Genomic DNA, 18,854 nt, shown 5'->3' with positions numbered 1-18,854 from the left:
AGAGAGAGAGAGAGAGAGAGAGAGAGAGAGAGAGAGAGAGAGAGAGAGAGAGAGAGACTCGGGAATCTCAATTTACGATGGAAATAAGTAAAAGATTTATTACTTAAATAAAAAAAAAGAACATCAAAATGATTAATTAATTTAAGAGGAGATAAATAAAACGGAAGGAGGGAGAGAGAGAGAGATCTTTATTGAAATTGCATAGGATAGTCCTCTGCAAGCTTTGAAATTTCAATTACAGAATGGTTCCAAATTAAAAGCGAAAAATCGTGCTACTAAGGATTATAGTCTTCCTTTTTTTTTTATTTTTACCTTACCTTACTTCCATTGTACTTGGGAGTCCCTGTAAATTAAATAAACCAAGATTTTATTATAATGTCATTTTAGAGAGACGTGAAAGCGAAGACCCATGGGATTGCTCATCATGTCACTTACGCCATGGGCGATACACGTGCTAAAATGGTCAAAACAAAGGGTCGCGACTCGACGGATGGATTTTGCAGCCAAGCTTGCTTCTGCTTTTTCACTCGATAGCCAATCTCCGTTCGGTCCGAGGAAACCTTTGCACTCCTCCGTTTAACTTGTTAAAAATGGTACCACCTTTACATTCAATAACTCCTACTTGGTGTGGATTAAAATTAGATTTTTAGTAAATTTTGATAGAAGTTAATGAAATTAGTTGTTGAAAAATCGTGAGTTTTATGAAATGTGGGGTTAAAATTAATTGTTAACTATAACTTCCACAAAACAAAACAGGGGCTATGTATGCTCTAATCTGTATCCTAATTAGTAACCAACCAATCCTCAAAACATTGACCCACTCACCCGTCACCACCAGAACGCTATCGTCATTGGCTGTTGCACAGCTCTTATATCTAATTTTACCATCTCACAGCCACCTCCTCCATCGATCTTTTCCGCTAAATTATTTATAATTTTGATACAAAGTTCGGTGGTGGCGTTACATATTTATATTTGTGAAAATGCAGTTTTATTTAAGGAAGTATAAGTTTTAATTTCTATTTCCTTCTATATTTTCAAATAATTAAGAGAGTAAAGAGACTTGAACTCGTGTCCGACATGACTAATAAGTAATAGCCGGACCAATGCCAGGCCATACGCTGAACTGCTCAGGAAATACCTGGACTCAGCTAGGCCAAAGTTTCGAGGAGCCCATACACCCCAGGGGCTGGTCCACACTCAGCAGGACTAAACATTTTTTTATTTTTTATTTTTGTCCTTCAGGTTTAGATCTATAATTAAAAATTAAAAAAAAATCGTGAATTTATGAACAAAAAGATTTTTTCTGTTATCCTACCTAATTTATCCAAGCCATTGATTTTTTCAGATCACGTTGAGCCAAAAATGTAACAGGCATGAATTCAGAGGTTCTAAGATTTTGGGTGCCTTTTGCGAGATTTTAAAATGATGCACCTTTCGAGTAACTAAAACATATATTAAAAAAATATTTCAATAATATATATATATATATATATATAAAGCTTAAAAGCATCTATCGAACTTCATCAAAATTACTCAATATAAGCAAACCTTCAATATATATATCTCAAGTGTAAAGCTTAAAATGCAACAAATTATGTAAAAATATTTCTTCTCGCATTTTTAGAAACAAACTCACTAATTAAACTTTCGTAATCAATATTTTCTACAAAGTCTTGCTTAATAGATATCAAAACGAATTTATTCAATCTTTCTTGTAACATGGTTTATTGCAAATAAGATTTTAATAACTTCAATATTGAAAAACTTTTTCCAACAGATGCAACAATAATAAGAATTGTCAATAATATTCTATAAGCAAAACATGTATTCGAAAAGCAATCCAATCTTTTCAAATAAGTCAATATATCAAAAGTTGTCTTTATTTCTTTTGGTAAAAGATTTCGCAAAACTTATAACTCCTGAAATAAATCTTCATCGTCAAGATCGCAAAAATTTACATGTCTTAAAACAACATCAAGGTGATCACAACATGCTTTCAAATTAGCATCATCCACAACGAATTCAAATCACTGAAATCACTTAATGAGATTGACGAAAAGATAATAAAGAAAAGATAATAGGTAATTTAGATTTCCAGTAAGGGTTTTTATGAAAAATACAAATCGTCAATCGTCGTTTAATGAAAATAGAGAATTTTTTAGAACCAGATCAAAGATGATTGGAGAAAAAGAGAATTTCTCCAAAATGAAGATTGATTCCTCTCTTCTCCGCCTCAATTATCTTTGAGGCAATTGGAAAAGACGGTTAGTTTCTTTAACTCTTTTCTCCAAAAAGACAATTGGAAAAGGCGTTTGTTCAGTTTTTCTTACTTCTCGGCTTGATATCTTTTGGATTTTTCCCTTTTCCCTCACATTATTTAAGGTAAGAATACTATTTAAGAATATTATATTCAAGAAAATTATAATTAGTTAGTCACATTATTCTTAATTTTAATATCTTATGCATAATAATAAAAATTTTATATTTTATATATTTAATTATAAATAAATATACAACTATAATAAAAAAAATTTGGTGCCCCTCCAATTTTGAGGCCTTGTTCGGTTGCTCAACTCGCACACCCTCAGGATTGACTCTTGGCATGATCCACATTCAAATATGATGAGTTAAAATTTTGCACAAGAACAAACATTAACAACACATTGATCACTTCCATCCATGTCTTCATTTTTGTGCTTCTTATATGTATCGATAATTAGCGTACGTTATATGATATTAAACTAGACGATAATAGAATTAGAATTTAAATAATTGTAACGTAGAATCCTATTCAAATTTCAAGATCAAGAACCTCAAAATCCAAAGGGTGTATTGAGCCGGCTCATGGTTGCAAATGTGTTGAGCCTTCTTTTTTTCCCCATATAATTGCACTCAAAACTTCATAAAATGACAAAAATAAGTGGGCTTCTGACCAGGCGCGGAGCCAGCACCCGGCGAGGGGGCGCGGCCGCGCGTGCTGGCTTCGCCGGAATCTTGAGAATCGCCTGGTAGAAATTGCCAATCAGGCCTTTGCAGAAGTTGCAGAGCCGGCCGGAGTCGGGAGAAGAACTGAAGAAGACGAAGATGAAAGCAAAGAGCCCTTTTTTTTGTTTGGGCTTCAGTTAAGTGACTGTGAGTAATTGTTGGGCAGTTGGGCTTCTTTTTGTTTACCCCAATTCTCAAATGAAATAAACAAATGGTCCAATTTATCAGTCATTTTCAATCGTGAAGCCAAGAATCCAAAATTCTCTCCTTTTGTCCAATTCCCAAATTGTGGAAGCCTAAATGCCAATTGTCAAACCATTTTCCTCCCTTTCTCCTTTCAGCCAGACTCCATCAAAGAATAGGCAGCATCGACGACGCCACGAGCAGGAGGGATTCGTCGTAGCCAAGTGCTAAAAACCGCTGCAGTGCCGAGCCGATTACCGTGAGTGAGTCTATGAGACCGTGACTGCTAGCTGCCGCTGCCGTTTCTAGGTTTCTCCTTTCTGCCTTCTTTGTTCAAGCTGGTGACTCTCTCTCAATTCTCCCTCTTCTTCTTCTTCTTCTTTTTTTTTTTTGTTTTTTTTGTTATGGTTTTGTTCTATTTTGTTTTGGCTACTGCCTACTTGACTTGTAGTTGTTGATGTTGAGTAAATAATATTAATTATGTTATGATTTATTGATTTGGGGATGCCGGCTCATTGATGGAACATAATGGGTGGGAGCTATATTGAGTCCTTTATACTGCTTCAAGTTCAAGTCCTCTTCTATACAACTAAGAAGCCTCGTGATATTTTCAGGTGGACCACTCAGGTGAAAACTGTGGACAAGCCCCACAGTTTGCCAATCATAGTAAGTAAAGCAATCTGTTGAGAAAATGGTATGAATTTTTGGGTACGACTTTGCAGGTTCGCTATTAGCTTCTTACTGTCCTTTAACTTTCATGATTCGACGATTTCTAGGAGTCAATAATTTAGGTCGAGTTAGTTCCACAAATGTTCTGCTCCTCAAGAAACTCAAGTATTTTGTGTTTGAGAATTGTGATTTATGAATTATGATAAGTAATTTATGTTATATGTCCTATTGTCTTATGAGTTATCATTATTGATTTGGGAATTTATGTTTACGAAGTTATGTTTGTGAATTGTGATTTATGATAACTGATAAGTAATTTACGTCAAGGTTAATGAAGAATGTTTATTGTTTTGGGAATTTTTGTTTACGAAATTATACTTGTGAATTGTGATTTATTATAAGTAATTTATGTTTTAATGAGGAATGATTTACGTTTCGGGGAATTTATGTTTACAAAATTATGCTAGCGAATTGTGATTTATTATTAGTAAATTATGTTTTAACGAGATATGATTATTGATTTGAAAATTTATGTATAAGAAATTATGTTTGCGAATTGTGATTTATGATATGTAATTTATGTTTTATGAGTTATGATTATTGATTTGGAAATTCATGTTTAGGAAATTAGGATAAATGAAAAAAATTAATTGAGAAGATTGTTGATTGTCATTGTTGACGGTCAACGATTGTTGATCGTTGATTGTCTTCAAATTTTAATAAACGATCGGACTATTACGATTGTTGATCGTCGACAGTCAACGGTCAACAGTCAACCTCCACCCTAGCTGAACTTCGATCCTGGATTCGCCCCTGCTTCTGACATTAGCCTGAATACTTTGCATTCTACTTCTACTCCTTATTTGCCTAAAAGAAAGGAATAAAATTTTAGGAGAAGCCCATCACTTATGGGAAGTTGGGTTGTGGAACATTTAACTTGACAGTATTATAAACAATACTTTTTAATTCTTTTAGTAACGTAATATCTTCGAATTACCTTACTAAGGTATTTTCATAGATTTATTTCTAAGTTAACTGTAAAAATATAGGACTCGTTTGATAAGATTTTTGAAAAATCAAAAGCTTCTTTTGAGATTTTGAAATTGCTTTAGAATTTATTTGGATAATTTTGTAGAAGCATTTGTCCGCTTGAAGAACTTTTAGAAAAAATTGATCTAATACAACTTCCTCAAGAAGCTCATCCATAAAAAATAAAAATCATGTCAAACGATCTTGTAATTATTGACATACTTAAAAAATTTTAATTAATGATTTTGTTATCAACCTATTGTATACTATAGATCAATTAGTCAACTAACTGTATCACAAACAAATTTTCTATAGCATTTTACCAATTTTAACAATAACAGGTGGACCAATTGTCAACAATCAGTATCTTGCGGTTTTTCCCCAGCATATAAAAAATTCTAGTACTTTAATTTTTAAAATCGTATTGTTGAACTACCATAACATGGATGCATAATTAAATTTATTTAAAATTATTCAATTAGTGTCTTTTTATATTTTATTAATAATTGAAGGAATATCGATTTAAATATATAGAGAGGTTCCAACCTTTTGTGCGACAGCAAAATTTCGTGTTCTTGATCTAATTCTATATAGAGTAACGAATGACGTTCTTCCATCCTATGAGAATGGCTGAATGCTTCAACATTAACTCGATCAAGAGATGTGATTTTACATTGTTCGTTGGTTTAAACCTTTCCGATATAGACAGCCTAATACACCCAAATATTAGATAAAATATAGGAGGCAAGTCTGGGATTATGGGCACCACTAGAAAACAATAATGGAACAATGAATGACAAATGATGGAAAGTTAGACCTGCCCGCCCGGGCCCCTCTCTCTTTATAATTAACTACTTTTTACATCTGGTGACTTGTATTCCACGAGTATGTTCTTCTCATCTTCTTTTGCCTTGTGTCTCTATATCCATTCAAGTAACTAGACAGTAGACAAGGAGATTAATGTGACTACTCTTTGTGAAGTATGGCTACAAATCAACAAGAATGAAGAATTCCTTCGAGAGAATAAGAGTTGTGGTATTGAAATTAAGCTATCAGATAAGATTGATTCAAGTCAAGAACGATGAGAATGTGATTCAATGTCATGCCCCTATTAAAATTGGTACACAAAAGTCTTAACTATACAGGGGTGGACCCAGCCTTCTTGGGTTGTGGGGTCAAAAATTAATATGTAATTTTTTTAAATAATATAATATTAATGAAAATAAGTTAATACACATTTTTGAAACTTTGAAAATATTTTATAATTATATCATTATCAATATTGTTAAATGAGTTTTGTCAAATATATAGTTTTGTTTATCATGTCATTTATGGATGTTGAGCTAACGACAAGTAAATCAAATTGAGTGTAGGAAGTAAATGAATTGAGATAAAATTCAGATTGAATTTAGGAAGTAAATGAAATTTAAGTTTAATGAAAAAATAATTTAAAAGTAATTCAAATTACATTTAATCCTCAAAGATTTTAGAATTTTTAATGTCATTTTTCATGTAAAATTTCCTAATAAAATGATGTAATTATATTGGAAAATTCATCGTGCAAAAATAATAAACGTTAATGAAATAATTGATTTTTTTTAAAAGAAAGACGAGTTAAACGTATCTTTTAGTACGTACGTTTGACATATGTTTAACTAATTTCAATATTTGTTTGAACCATTAGATATGACTATGATATAGTTCTCGAAACGAGCTTCTAGATGATGCAGGCAATTTGTAAATTCGAATGGTATACGATTGTTGGCAAATTTTAAAAGTTAGCATATTATCGAAATTTTTGAAATATTAATTTGAAACGACCTACTTTAATACGTCGTAACTTTTCATATAGTTGATCATTTGGCACGCCATTAAAAAGCAAAAAAATTAGGCCATGAGCACTTCGAAATTAAGAATACAATATTTCGACTTCATTTGATATGTATTATAGTAGGTCAAAATGGGTTAAAACAACTTCTTTTTTGTAAAAAAAAAATATCCAAAATTTTGTGGGGGTCATTTGGACCTCCGCCCCTGTAACTATATAACTTAATCCTAAGAACGAAGCTAAAATCTTACCTTATAAGAACATAAAACAATGTCCATGTGTATTGTTTCTTATGCTATAAATTTGACTAAATTCTTATCAAAGATATTAATGCAAGATGAATTTACCGGCTTTCAAGGTGTCTTGCTATTTATAACAAGGGAGGGAAAATTTCATAGTGCAAATCATTTTTACATTTTGCTTATGTTATTATTCACTTATCCATCATTTCTATTTTAAATCAAAATATTTATAAATTCTTTTTAAATGAAGACCAAATAATAGCTTTCATGGATGGAAAAACAAATTTTATTTTGACCAAAGGAATCTAAGCATAATTGCTTTATATTTTTGTATAATGGAAATTTGAGATGCTGCCTTTATTCTCAAGTCAACTTCTTCCCTTTTGTCTCCTTGATGCTCCATCAATTTATATAAATTATTGTTAACTGTATGAAGCTTCTTTGTATAAAGATACTTATCTTATAATATTGGTCAATGATTTGTGTTGAGCATTGTTACCTTTTACAAGTATGATCATGTCGAGCATGGTTTTTGTATGCGTGTTTTGAAGTGAGGAAAAATAATATTTTGATATATTTTTTTACATGTTATTATAGGATAGATAAATAAGTCGGTTTAAGTCTTCTCAAGAATTTTTTGATGGAATTCATTATTAGAGACGTGATTTGCTAATTAATGAAAGATTGAAAATAAAAATACAACGAAAAAAGTTAAAAATATAGGTACCATAATGAACAAAGATAGAAGGCTTCAATGTAATTTTAAAATGTTACAACTACTGAAAATTAAGCTGTTAATATAATTATCATTTTTATAAATTAATACTATTTGCCCTTTTTGGTCATTTGACTAAACGACCCCCCAAAAAGTTTCATGTGAAACAAATGCAAAGTCAAAAGGAGAAACACGAAGTGGGTCAATTTCACTATCACAAATAAGGACAGCTTAGTCATTTTCACGAATCCAACCGACGTCGGTGGCGTAGCATTCATACGCATTACTACCATGGCAATTTCGTAATTACCTCACTTGACAAAGGGTAAATAATTGTGGAAAAATTCAGAAAAGGACACCGGAAAATTTTGTGACGGAGCATACTTTGCTTGCCTATTTTCAACCAAAAAATTTGCTTGAATAATTTCAACATGGCGAAATTGCAACATTGGCATCTAATCTATTTTCTTAATAACACGTCAGTCGTCAATTTTTACCCAAAGTTGTATAATCAAATATACAGAAACTGTCAAAATCTTTGACAAGAGACATCACTTTCACTATTTTAACACGGAATGGTTGCAACATTGGTGTCCAATCTATTACCTTAATTATCATCAACCATTCAACATTTCATTATAGTAATTAATTTCAAAAACGATAATTACCAAAATATTTACTAAAAGAATGTCACATATTGTTTAGTTTAAACAACTTGTAACATCATATGAAGTAATTCATCAATCAGTTAATTTAATTGCACAATGAATTCTCGAGGATGAAAGTTGTTTGAAATTTTGTTAAATTGTTGTGTGGGTCTTCACGTAACCCAATTTTATAAAGATAAGTTTAAGACTTGGACGATTTTCGAGACTGAAAGGTAATTGTGCCTTTATGATGTAATGCTCTGATGAACTTGCTCTTTCTTAAAGGTTGAGGATAAACTTGTTACAGAGACAATAGGTTGGAGACTTATTGTGCAATTATCACTAAAAAAATCAGTAATTAATTTCGTTTATAGTTTCCCCCATATTTGCCGACGTATTTTATTCATTATTGTATTTGTTTATTTCTGGTTTTTGTTTCTCTCTCTTAATAACACTAAAGCTTCGAATCTGAGAGTCCTTTTTAACAATGGCGCCGCCTACTGCAGCCGATCACAGCTCCTCCTCCTCTTCTTCTTCATTCAGACGCTGCCTTTTCACAATTCTCAGTTAGTTTGATCCTCATATTTGCACTGGACTAACTGTTGTCATTCGGCATTTCGGATATGGAGAGAAAAGTCACAGTCAGGTGTACTCCGTTGTTCACTGCGCTTGTGGTGATTTCTGCGGTGATCTTTAGTTTCAGTAATGTAGTTGGTGGAACTACTGATCCTAGTGACGGTAAAGCTTTAATATATTTTCTGTTTGTTGTTAATTTGGAGATGTCTAATGTGATTTGATCGGTGAGCTGCTCGGACTTACTGAGGAGAATAAAGTCATGAAAATGAGTTTTCTTCAATTTTCATACTAAGGATATTTCAGAGTTCAAGGTCTTGATGATGCGACGTGATGCATATACGTGCGCGAGAGAGCGAGAATCTTATGATTTAAACCTTGGAGAAAAATTGAAGGACTAAAGAAGGAGCCTTGGTCTTGCTAGTATAGGATATGCTGACATTTTAGTTTTTACTGACGATAATGATTTAATGTGATCATAGTATTATTAGGTAAACTTTTTAACTCCGTAAATCGATTGGGTAATATAATCTAGATATTGGGGTTGAGCACTATTCGATTTTCCAATCTTGGTATAGCACTGAATTCCAAAAAATTACAAATTGATCATTGGTTGGGAAAAGTGATTCCTTGACTGTAAAGTCCGTATATCAACATCTCTTGATGCATGTTGTCTCTGTTTCTGTTTCTTGCATATGTGCTTCTCTGTATATATGTGCTGCAAAAATTTCAGGATATGAGGTTTGGTATTTTGTGTGTTTTGTTCGTAGTTGTTATGACTTGGCAATTTAATATGATGTTCTGCTAGGGTGCATTAAATATGATGAATCTAAAACTAAATAAAGCTAGATTTTTATCCACTAGTTATTTTATAAAACTCGTTCTCTCTTTATAGTTTGGCTTATTAAGCATTTAACATTCAATGTAAGTCAAAATGGGGACTCACTTGTAAAAGCCCGTATCTTGACTTTGTATTATCAGATTTTGCTTGGCTCCACCTGCCATTCTTTCTCATACATTTGGTTGGCTTTTTCCACTATAGGCTTGAGAGCTTATGATGTTAGCTTGGTGTATGATAATGTAAATTTGTCATTTAAGTATCAGATTGACTGATGTTTATATCTGGTAAACTGAATCTGGTGTGTGTTCGCCTGAATGGACAGTACAAGCACTTCAAGTTTTGTACACTTCACTAAACAGTTCATCACAGCTAACTGGGTGGAAATCTAGTGGTGGAGATCCTTGTGGAGAGTCGTGGAAGGGAGTTACATGTCAGGGTTCTGCTGTTGTCTCTGTGTAAGTGACGTTCTCTTGGAATTCTGTACCCATTGATATTACAAGCACATTGAGGGCTTAATATGTTGGTATTTGGGCTGAATATTTTATTTATCTTATGACAGTCAAATTTCTGGGTTGGGTCTCAGTGGAACAATGGGATACGTGCTCAATAACCTAATGTCGTTAAAGACACTGTAAGAGAACTCTTTTCTTCATTGCACTTATTTGTCAAAATATTTTTAAGTTGTTGGCAAAGATGAGTTAATTAACTTTTTATTTACTTCTTTTCTTATAGGGATTTGAGTGGCAATAATATTCACGATGCAATTCCATATCAGTTACCTCCTAACCTGACAAACCTGTAATGTTTCATATGTTATGAGGAGCATTTCTTTGTACAGTAGCTAGTATGTATTCCAATGATCCATGTGCTAATGTTATTCCCATCTTACTTCAGAAACCTTGCAAACAACAATATAAGCGGGAATCTCCCTTATTCCATATTTAGTATGGCCTCTCTTAACTATTTGTGAGTGGCATATCCTCTACGCCCTTAAAATATTAAAACAACTAGATGCATTATCTGATCTTGATGGTTTTCCTGTATTTTCTATCTATTCATGGTTTTAGGAACATTAGTCGGAATTCGCTGTCTCAGTCGATTGGAGATATGTTTGCCAATCATTCTGCCCTCGCAACATTGTAAGGCACTGGGTTAAATTTGTAATCTCATTTCTTAATTTTGGCCATTTAGTTTCTTAAATCTTCTGTCTTTTTGTTCTATTCTTTCAAATCCTCTTTTGCATGTAGATTACGTATTCAAACATTCTCATCTTTGCTATGACTTCTTTTAGCCTTTTTGATGCAGAACTAACAAAATAAGAGAGAGAAAAGGAGAAGAGAATCTTAAAGAGAGAAATTTTTATATCAATTGATAATTAATTTCCATTAAATGTAAATTGAAGCCCTAGTTTTCCATTTTATAGTAGTAACATCCATTACTGTATGAAAGCTTTTGATACATCACAAGCATATCGAATATTAAAATACTTGTTAATCAAAAACTAATCAAACTGAGTCTAAATCAAACTCTATTTTAATCATATTTCTCCTAGAATCTCCATCAGGTGCATTATAAGTTAATTAATCTGCACCCATTTATATCTGATATATTGAATGAACACGACTTTAGTCATCCTTTATACAAATAATAAATGTAATAAGAAAAATAGGAACACTTGGAGATATTAGTACCATTTTTACTTTTACTATCTGCATATGAGACAGTATATTGTATTAGAAAGTACAAATAATGTTTAGTGTTTGTCATTTATGAGAACTTCAACTGCAACTTCACTCGGTTTTGTTTGACCAAACTTACTTTAACAAATGGTCTAGTAGATCAGCACAATCAGGAGAATAATGCCCAATTTTTGAAGCAAGCAATATTTTCTTAATGCCAAAACCCTTACTGGTAAACCTTGTTTTCATAGTATTCTTAAGGGTAGTTATTATTAAGATTTCATATTACAAAACCGCACTAGTGGCCAGGGATATCTGTCAATCTTGTTTGGAAGTATCCATTGATATGAGGTCGTTGCAGGGATTTATCATTCAACAATTTCACTGGAGATCTTCCGCCTTCCTTCAATTCATTGACAAATCTCTCCACCCTGTGAGTATCAAAATGATAACTTACTAAATCTTATCCTCTCTCTCTCTCTCTCTCTCTCTCTCTCTCTCTCTCTCTCTCTCTCTCTCTGTGTGTGTGTGTGTGTGTGTTTTTTTCTCTTTTGTGGGCGTTGTGTTCATTGCTTAATTCGTCTGAATATTTGTCTTTTGGCAGCCATGTGCAAAACAACCAACTTACTGGTTCTCTCAACATCTTAGTTGGTTTGCCTTTGACTAACTTGTAAAGATCTCTCCCCTACTCTTCGCTCTCCCATTTAGATTCCTGATACCATTTAGGATATCATGTAAATATTCTTGCTGATATTATTTTCTGCAGAAATGTTGCCAACAACCAATTTAGTGGGTGGATACCAAAGGAACTAAGCTCTATGCCTAAATTTATGTGAGTGACTGCATGCATTTCAATATCTTGTGTAATTATAATGATCTTATTTTGTTAGTGTGCCTTGTATATCGAAAACAGTTATGATGGAAATGCATTTGCCAATGGCCCAGCTCCACCGCCACCGCCGTACACCTCGCCGCCTCCAGTTAGCTCTCGCAATAACAGAAATCGCCCTCCGCCTGGCCAATCTCCGGATTCTGATCGCCCACTTCCTAATCAACACAACGGAAATAAAAAGAATGGGTTGAATACTGGACCTCTCTTTTGTGGGCGTTGTGTTCATTGCTTAATTCGTCTGAATATTTGTCTTTTGGCAGCCATGTGCAAAACAACCAACTTACTGGTTCTCTCAACATCTTAGTTGGTTTGCCTTTGACTAACTTGTAAAGATCTCTCCCCTACTCTTCGCTCTCCCATTTAGATTCCTGATACCATTTAGGATATCATGTAAATATTCTTGCTGATATTATTTTCTGCAGAAATGTTGCCAACAACCAATTTAGTGGGTGGATACCAAAGGAACTAAGCTCTATGCCTAAATTTATGTGAGTGACTGCATGCATTTCAATATCTTGTGTAATTATAATGATCTTATTTTGTTAGTGTGCCTTGTATATCGAAAACAGTTATGATGGAAATGCATTTGCCAATGGCCCAGCTCCACCGCCACCGCCGTACACCTCGCCGCCTCCAGTTAGCTCTCGCAATAACAGAAATCGCCCTCCGCCTGGCCAATCTCCGGATTCTGATCGCCCACTTCCTAATCAACACAACGGAAATAAAAAGAATGGGTTGAATACTGGACCTATTATAGGTATAGTTATAGGATCTTCACTTGCAGTACTCTTCGTTATACTTGGACTTGTTTTTTGCCTTCGAAGGGGCAACAAGAAGGAGATTGTTGCACGACCACCCTCAGCAGCAAGTCTTCCCGTCAGCACAGATAAAGGTAGCCACTTCTTATCATCACTATATTAAGCTACTTTAGAAACGTCTCATTTGTTAATGTAGGCCTGATATATGGATGGTGGCTTGTCTTTGGTAATAGTTTGATGCTATGATACACCGATACTCCTCCTATGTGGGCATGTGTCGGACCTAGACACTCCTCGGACATAAGACGTGTGTCAAACAAGCTATGTGCCCTTGTCCCATTTTTTATATTTTTTTTAATTGCTGACCTAGAGGGATACTTTAGAGATACCATTCACTCAAGTGTCAGACATGCTATGTACCATGTCCTATATAAAAAAATATTAAAATAAAGATACAATAAATGAATTTAAAATTTCAAAGGATTTAAATCGATGTGTCTATGTCCTACTTTTTCGGAAAATCACGTGTTGGCGTGTCCGTTATACTTAGGTTTGATGTAAATATTGCTAATATTTCATTGAAGCTTTTGTTCTCTTTTTCTACTGACACAAGCCAGTTCTCGTGTTCTACAAAGAGTAGTACGCTTTGTTTCAAAATTCTCCAGGTTCCTTTATTAAACTTGACTATAGCTTTTTCCTACTTAACTTTCTGCACATAGGTGCCGGACCTCATGCTTCTGAGTTGTTTGTTTAAAGTTATTTGTTAATTTTCTTAAGAAATATATGGTTAGGCTAAATCATACTACCTTTCAAACCAATTTTATCTGTCATGAACATCCCGATAGCATTGAACATCATTTTTCTAATATTTTCTGAATATGTAATGTGCACATTAATAAAGTTCAACAGATTCTGGTTATTTGGCAGTCATTTGCAACTTGTCATGACATGTAGTTCTTTCTAATGTTTCAATCACTACTATACCTTATTTCTTTTTACCATATTCCGCTTTATTTAGGTCTTTACTAGTTCACTTCTTGTTCTATTTGTTACTGGTTCCCAGCTGGGTGGGTGTAATGAAATAATCTTTACTTTTAACTTTTATGTGAACTCTGCAATTTATTAAATTGAGAATCTGAAGATTCGAGATCCTCATCTGTTTACAAATATTTCTAATATTCTAAATATTGTTCATGTTTTTTGTGCTTTCATATATGTTCATTTTTTAGGTGGCACTGAATTTATTCATTATCGAATCTCTGCTTTGTTTCTAGTGAATATGGAGATGCAAGAGCAAAGGGCAATGTCTACAGTTACCGCAGCTGATTTAAAGCCTCTGCCGGCAGAAAGGGTGACAGTTGAAAGAATACAAGGGAAAAATGGATCTATAAAAAGAATGAAGTCTCCAGTAACAGCCACTTCTTATACAGTTGCTGCGCTTCAAACTGCAACAAGTAGCTTTAGTCAAGAAAATCTAGTTGGTGAAGGTTCTCTTGGTCGTGTGTACAGAGCAGAGTTCCCCAGTGGAAAGGTGAGTCATTTTCTCATGACTATAACATATCTTAGTACATTTATAGTTTCTTTATTTGATTGCTGAACGTCAAATAATATGCAATTTAAGCAAGTTTCGTCACTCCTCTGCTTGGACAACTTTATAATAGTCTAAACCGAATTCCCCTTTTTAGTCGTTCAGATGAGATTCACACTCAATATAAGTAATGAACTGCTTGCTTTAAAGAGCTGTTGATGCTGATGAATAGGATCTAGTAATTTTTCTCATCACAATAACAAATATATATATACACACACACACACACACATACTTATTTGGATGACGTAACATCGGGACAAGGAAATTGTCTCATCACTCTTCAATGTCAAATTGTCTGAAAGTGAAAAAGAGTTCTTGTGCTTACCTCTTAAACAATTCAAAAGGGTGTACTGAATGTTCTTATATGTGATTTATTTCAGATTATGGCTATTAAGAAGATAGACAATGCAGCACTATCACTACAGGAGGAAGATAATTTTGTTGAAGCTGTTTCAAATATGTCACGCCTAAGGCACCCCAACATTGTTCAGCTGGCTGGATATTGTGCAGAGCATGGACAACGTCTTCTCGTTTATGATTACATTGGAAATGGCAGCTTGCATGATATGCTGCACTTTGCTGATGAGAGGAGCAAGATGCTTACATGGAATGCACGGGTTAGAGTTGCACTTGGCACTGCTCGGGCTTTGGAGTATGCAACACATGTATTCAGTTTTAAAGAACCTCCCCCTCCCTTCCTCTTCCTGTCATGGTTTGCTCACTAAAATGGATCTTCTTTGCATAGGTACCTGCATGAAGTGTGTTTACCTTCTGTTGTACATAGAAACTTCAAATCAGCAAACATTTTACTAGACGAAGAGCTCAATCCCCATTTATCAGACTGTGGATTAGCTGCTTTGACTCCAAACACAGAACGACAGGTAAGTCAATGGGGGTAAATATTTGTAGATCAGTTTAGCTACTTTTGTGATTTTGTTGTTGGCCTTTCAATGAGATGATTATTGAGATGCATATTATTTTATGTAATTGACATGTGAGGGTAGGTTGGGAAGTTTATTCAAGTCTTCCTAGTTGTAAAAATCCTACAGGAAGTAAAATTGAATTGCTTTCAAACTTCCTGGAAAGTATCAGTTAAGAATTGTTACTGGATGACTTGTGTACTAGTAATTTGCACTGATCTGAAACACCGGTAATCAGACTTCGATGCTGCAATCAGACCAAAATAGCTTCTGATATTCTGACTTTCATTACTATTTTGACAGATTTCATCAACCCAGATGGTTGGTTCATTCGGTTACAGTGCTCCTGAGTTTGCCTTATCTGGAATATACACTGTAAAGAGCGATGTATATAGCTTTGGTGTGGTCATGTTGGAGCTTCTCACAGGTCGGAAGCCACTTGATAGGTAAAACTAATCCTGGATGATTTGGCGATAGCAGTTTATTCTCAAAAACTTCTCAAAATTTCTTCACTCCCCTAATTCTGCCTTCTCTGTTCTCCCTTCTTTTTCCCTGGATCGTGGTGCAGTTCAAGAGTGAGATCAGAACAGTCACTTGTGAGATGGGCCACTCCTCAACTTCATGACATTGATGCTTTAGCAAAGATGGTTGACCCTTCACTAAATGGCATGTATCCTGCAAAATCTTTGTCCCGCTTTGCAGACATTATTGCCCTCTGTGTCCAGGTAAGATTTAAGTGCCAAAATTATTCTGTAAATCTTAGTCGAACTCCGGTACATTTTAAATATAATTATCATTTCCCATACAGCCTGAACCCGAGTTTAGGCCCCCCATGTCTGAGGTTGTGCAAGCACTGGTTCGCTTGATGCAAAGGGCAAGCATTATGCAAAGAAGGTCTGGTGACGATTCAGGTTTTACATTCAAGACTTCATATCATGAAGCAACTGACTTGTCATAACAAGTAATCCAAGCTGTGGTGGCAAGCTTATCGAATGATACACGCAATTACGCAATCGACATGGAGGAGGATGATGGAAGGAAGCATAAAAATGCAATTACGGTTTGAGTTTACGGTCCCTTTATTTTGCGATAGGTATATAGTTTTCTCCCAATTGTTGACGTACTGATGTTAAATTTGCTTAGTATCGTATATTGATTTGGCAACGCTTCATCTTTCCTCTTGCTCACAAGAGAATCATCTCTCATCAGCAGTTTCCAAAACTCGGTTATAGCTATCGGACGGATTAAATTAAACTGCATATTTGGAAAATGCATAAAATTTAATCACTTTTAGTTGAGCATATTTTTTATCTCCACATTTCGCAAGAATTAGTACTACCACATATATGTGTGTATATATATATGTATATATATATATATATATATATATATATATATATATATATATACTTGAAGTCCAATTTAACCTATTTTTTTAACCAAAATCCAAAAACATTTGATTTTATTATTAATCGCAATTTGAAAATCACAAAAATGTTCATGCACATTCATGCGTACAAGCAACACGATGGGACTAATTTCAATAAACAACAATTATAATATAAATCATTTTTACGTATTATCTAAAGATAGAAGTCAAAGTTAAATTATAGTCACAAAGCCTATTCACCCTAAACATAAAAGATAACTTTGAAATTGTTCACAAAATTATTTATATCGTATGCTTCATTATTTTTGTTAAATTGAACGCCACAATTACTCCCTTTACGCACGCTTGGATGATTCCCAGGCGATTAAAATTCATTTTTATAAAAATACAACCTTGTTGTAAAAGGAACGTTTGTTAGGGATTAGAGGTGAATGATAATTACATCCCTGCAGTCCTATAAATAATTACTGTTGTATCTCTGATTCTGTCATATAAATACATGGCTTTGATTCTTAATAAAATATACAAGTTTATTGACTTATCTCTGTTCTTTTCTCTTTTCTTCATTTTTATAATACGTTATCAGCACGATAACTTAATTTTTCAAAGTTTAGTGAATGTAATAATTTTTATAGGCATGAATATTTATCACGTGTACCAAAATTAATTTGGCAGCATGTGAAATATTTCAATATACATACACATCATAATGAGATTGCTTCTTCTCTACTTTTAGTCTCGTGCATATTAATTCTAATTTATGTTTGTATGTGTAATCTGAACACATTAATTCACTTTTTTTTATTAATACACGATCAATTTTTTCACATATTATTAAGTATTAATTCTGTCTTTTGAATCTATTACATATTAGTTCTATCTTTAATTTGTATATATGTGAAATTCATTTGCACGTTTAGTATCTTTTGCATGTTGGTAAAAGATTTAGTCAATAAGTGATTTAACCAATTTTGTTAACTTCTATGTATGAAGATTTTTTTTCTAATACATGTTTGGTTATCAATTTTAAAATATAAATTCATATATTATCTATTTGGTAATTAATTTTTGCATCATATCCTGTTTGTATGGTATGTAAATATTCTTTTCACATGCATGCTTGGAAGATTTTTTTTTCCTTTACTTATACATTTTTCTATTATTAACTCTTGTATGTAAATTCATACCATGTCTATATGGTAATTAAATATTTTAGATATTCTTATATAAACTTTAACTTAACAATTTATCATGTTGTTGCTCCTGAAGTAGCACAACATTATAATTAATATTCTAGAAGCATATTAATTTAAAATCTATCTATTATACATAGTTTGTTGATACTCCTGAAGTAACACAATATTATAATTAATATTCTTGAAGAATATTACTTGCTCATGAAGAGCATAAATTATATAATTAATATTTCAGAAAAATATTGACATATTGCTCTCGAATAGGGTAATAGTAAAATATGTGTTCCTCTAGTAGCACGTGTTTCGAAGAACATATTATTTTAAATAAATGTTTATCCCTGAAGGAAAATAAGCAACTTATGTCATGATTAACTATTATGTGATGTCTAATCATATTCTTCGAAACTAATTATATTTTCATTTTACTTTACTATGTAGTTAATCAAATGATAAATATCACAAAATTTGAATTTGCTGCACTTGACATCTGGCAAAAACTATCTATCATGGGTACTTGACGCTAATATTCATCTTGTCTCAAAAGGTTTGGGAGAGATAATAAAAGAAGGAAACAAAAAATCCTTACAGGATCGTGCAAAAGCACTCATATTCCTTTGCCATTATCTTCACGATGGACTAAAAAATGAATATTTTATTGAAAAAGATCCACAAGTTCTTTGGAAAAAATTAATTGGAAGATTTGATCAAAAGGC

General features: G+C 33.3%; 1 long non-coding RNA gene and 1 pseudogene across 1 annotated transcript; both read left to right on the top strand.

Moving 5' to 3' along the window:
* Positions 1-3,333: 3,333 nt before the first annotated feature.
* LOC111402799 lies at positions 3,334-4,059 on the top strand. Its single transcript, XR_002704356.1, has 2 exons — positions 3,334-3,512; positions 3,786-4,059. It is a non-coding gene; the product is annotated as an uncharacterized LOC111402799 (long non-coding RNA).
* A 4,644-nt stretch (positions 4,060-8,703) lies between these two features.
* Positions 8,704-16,731, top strand: LOC111402421 (annotated as a pseudogene).
* The last annotated feature ends 2,123 nt before the right edge of the window (positions 16,732-18,854 follow it).

This window comes from Olea europaea, chromosome 10 (assembly GCF_002742605.1).
Source record: "Olea europaea var. sylvestris chromosome 10, O_europaea_v1, whole genome shotgun sequence".
Lineage (NCBI taxonomy): Eukaryota > Viridiplantae > Streptophyta > Magnoliopsida > Lamiales > Oleaceae > Olea > Olea europaea.
The sequence above is the reverse complement of the archived record's forward strand: the minus strand, read 5'-3'. Positions and strand labels throughout refer to the sequence as shown.